Here is a 4,079-nt window from a genome sequence, read left to right as displayed (position 1 = left end):
ATTCCCTGCCTGTACAGGATTTACTGAGGAAAACTCACTGCTCTGCCTTCATAAATTATAGCCCTCTGGAGCCCACATTCTTTACATAAGGCTACAAATCGCCATTTCCACTGGAAGGCTGCTAGAATTCCATCCTTCTTTAGAATCTTAAATTTGCTATGGGCGAGATATAACTAGGCTAACACCTCAAGAAAACAATAGCAAAAGTGAATTTCAAAGTTGCTGATAACCAACTCATGATGCTACAGATGAACTGAGATCAGCAATGAAACAAAGGGAGGCTAGAACAACATGCAGACAATAAGGGAGTGTATTTTGTAGTGAATTTTAAAAAACAATTTAAAAAAACAAACAGAAGTCACCGTGTTCCCAGTCTGAAGCTGCTCCTATAATTCCCCATCCCCCAGCTCCATTATTGCTGTCATCTTGCTAGCACTCTTTTTCCATTCAAATTAGACTTCAGGTCAATGTATAAAATGCATGACTGTCATTACATTTAACATGGTGTTAAATTTTAGGAAACATTAGCAGCTTTACTCATAAGATAAAATAACAAGGCTTTCAGCACTTTTAACTCTCACTGTATCTTAAAGCAATGGTCTTTAAGACTAGTGTAACTAAGATTACTTGGGGTATATGAATTACAAAATCCCAGGCAACCCTGAACAATTTTTATTTATTCATTGAATGACTCTGATATAGATGATCTGCGGGCCTCTTTCAAATGCCAACTATCATAATTAACCCTTCTACAATTTACCAGCTTATAGGCTGCTGCTGCTATTAATTAAAAGGCCTGGCAGAATCAATTTAGCACAGCTGGATATTCATCTGACTGTTGTTCCAAGTCATAGTGACACTGTATAGGGTTTAAATCCGTTAATCGTTGCAGGAACAGGAAAAGTCTTATCTTTCTCCCATGGTGAAGAGGATGGGCTCAAACCACTGTCTCAAAACACAAATCCAGTGCTTATCCTACAGAGTCATTGTCCTCCCTTATTCATCTAGCTAGACTCCTAAATTATGGTACATTTTGAATGTGATTAGTAATGAGAGGCTAAAACAGGCACCCTTCTAAAGCTTGTCAAAAGTGGTGGTGGTGGTGGTAGTAGTGGTATGCCATGGAGTCGGTTCCGACTCATAGTGACTCTGCATAGGGTTTCCGAGGCTGTAAATCTTTACAGGAGCAGAAAGTCTCATCTTTTCCCCACAAAACTGCTGGTAGTAAGATGAGGATTTCTGCTGCTTTCTAATAAAGCTTGTCAAAAGTAGGTGGTAAAAATTACTTCCTATGAAGTGTTTGGAGTCATTCTTGAATGTTTAGTACACTGATAAATTTTACTATTAGATTTCTGATAATTATACTTTTGGTGTCTATTTCCTAGGCAAAGATCTAGATTTTCACATTTCAGGTAATAACCATAAACAAAGTAGCATCACATATTTCAGAGTCAACAGAAATGCACGGGGCTTCAAAAAAGTTTGTGGAAAGCTTCATTTTTTCATTCCAATTTTCCAGGACATTTTTGAAGGCCCCCTCCCTCATACTTGTGGAGCTCAAGAGTTCAGTCCTTCTGGTTTCACAAATGAATACCTTGAAGTCCGAAACATGCTTTTCTTAGAACTGGCACCTTGACAGGTGGGTGGATCATACATACAGGAGGGCTTCAAAAAAATTGTGGAAAAATCAAATTGAAAGATAATGGAATTTTCCACAAACTTTTTGAAGTTCCCTCGTAGACTACACTTATTTGTGCACAACTAACCACGGTAAAGCAACTGTCATTCCAGTGAAGTAAATGTAATATGGTAACAAGATTTGCAACTTCATTAATACACAAGTTAAAAGGCGGTAACCCAGAACCTCAGGAAGACACAATAACTCACCTGGTTAAGTTCTGTCTAGTAAACCAAACCCACTGCCTTCAAATCCATTCCAATGTACACTGACCCTATCAGGCAAAACAAGAGCTGCTCCTCAGTCTTAAAGGCGAAATCTTTACAGGAGCAAACCACCTCATCTTTTGCCTGTGGAGTGACTGGTCCATTTGAATCACCCTGGCACAGCATAAGCACTGGATTGCTAACCAAAAGGTTAGCAGCCACTCTTTGGACACCTTTCACAGGGTTGCTGAGTCAGAAGTGACTGGAGAGCAACCCCCAATGCTTAATCAACTGTGCCACCAAGGCACATGTACTAAAAACCTAGAAAGCTCATTCATTGAGGAAAAATTAAATCAGTCTTTGTTGTTAAGTGCTGTCGAGTCAGTTCCGACTCACAGCAACCCTGTATAGGGTTTCTGAGGAGTGGCTGGTGAGCTTGAACCGCTGACCATGTGGTTCAAACTGATCTTGCAGTCCAGCACATTAGCCCACAGGGCCACAGCACTAGAAAGCTCATTCATTATTAACTTGAGAAAAAAGTGAAATCACTAGTCCTTAAGAGTTTACAATACTGATGCCACCCTGAGCTCAAAGCTACCTAGAGGTTTTCTGTAATGAAGCAAACTTTACTTTGTTCCCCAAATCCATAATGTTACTGAGCTTCTGAGTATCTTAATTTACCTGTCCCTTCCCATTCCCCAGGAGCCCTGGAGGTGTGGTGAGCTTTGCATTGGGTTGTTAACCACAAGATCAACAGTTCAAATCCACCAGCCACTCCACAGAAAGACGAGGCTGTCTGGGAAAAACATGAGGTTACATGCTCCTGTATAGATTAAGCCTTAGAAACCCTAGTTCTATTTTGTCCCATAGGGTTTCAATGAGATAGAACTCAGTGTGCTTTGGCTTGGTACCATCCCCCAAATCCCAAATCTCCCACCACCAGCTACACACAAAAATAAGACTGGTTAATAAAAAAAAAATTTTTTTTTCACTCCAGCCCTGACCATAGGAAAAAAAAATTGTGTGTGCGTGCAGGGGGTGGGGGACAGGGGTGCATAAAACCTTAAGGACAAAGAAAAAGGAGACAGCAAAAAATTTCGGAAGCATATGAAAAAATATGAATAAATGATAACTAAGACTTTAGGAAAAAATCAATCTTTCAGTTATGAGAATGAGATTACACCAAACTCTCCCAAAGGTTTAGTAACTGGCAGTTCAGATACCTCTATAAAGGAGCGGGTAAATGGAACTAAAGAATGTTAGGTTGGAAGTCTATGAGACGGTCAAACTCCCAGATCCTCTCTGTATTGTTAGACATTTACCGAAGTCGAAGAGGGAAAATTTAGTCTCTTGAAGAGATTAAGACAGAGTGGTCTTTAGACTGAATAGACAGGCATACAGTGATGAAAATAAAGAAACGAAGTACTTAAAGATTTCTCAGGCTTCTTCCCCAATTGGGATGCCACACTAACATCCAAGTTGTTTTTGTTTTAACTTTTCAAGCAGTAGACTTCTCTGATTAGGCTGACCAGTGCAAAAGGAAAAAAAAAACCTAAGGATCTCAAGAGTTCAAAATGAGAGCCAGATCACCTAACAGCTGAACCTCACTGACAAACCCCTTCCAGTCTCCCACATATTCACATCTCCCATCAGCTTTAAAATGCTCTATGAACCAATCACAAACGTTTTTAGAAAATCTGTACTATGAAGCCAGATATCAAACCAATAGGAGAAAAGCTTCTGGAGAGAACAATTTTTCAAGTTATATACATAACTTTTAAGTTATATACATTCAAAAATTTTCTGGAAAAATTCCATTTGTCCATGAATTTTTGAAATTCCTTTGTATAGTTTAATAACCAGAGATGAGAAAAAGACAATAATATACCCATGTGAAGGACAGGTTTGCTATTTATAACTAGATTAGGGGTAGGGGACAACTAGAAATTAAGATTACTACAACTTAAAACATTTTTAAAAGTTAATTAAGCAAAAGAGGCATACCGGGGAGAAAAAACAGGGAAAAAAGGATGTCCAGGACTCATACCCAAATAACAATTCCAGAGAACCAAAAGATTGGTATGGTTAAGAGGGGACCAGAAGAGGAGGGAATCATTCACTCCCCAGAATTGAAGAGCAAGTTTACAGAATGACAAGAACTGCTGAGTACCCAACACGATATGGGTTATGAAATA

At 39.1% G+C, this 4,079-nt stretch overlaps 1 pseudogene; it reads right to left on the bottom strand.

Moving 5' to 3' along the window:
• Positions 1-4,079, bottom strand: part of LOC102824338 — a 12,676-nt pseudogene that overhangs the window by 4,995 nt on the left and 3,602 nt on the right.

This window comes from Chrysochloris asiatica, unplaced genomic scaffold (genome assembly GCF_000296735.1).
Source record: "Chrysochloris asiatica unplaced genomic scaffold, ChrAsi1.0 scaffold00434, whole genome shotgun sequence".
Classification (NCBI taxonomy): domain Eukaryota; kingdom Metazoa; phylum Chordata; class Mammalia; order Afrosoricida; family Chrysochloridae; genus Chrysochloris; species Chrysochloris asiatica.
This window is presented reverse-complemented; position numbering and strand designations above follow the sequence as displayed.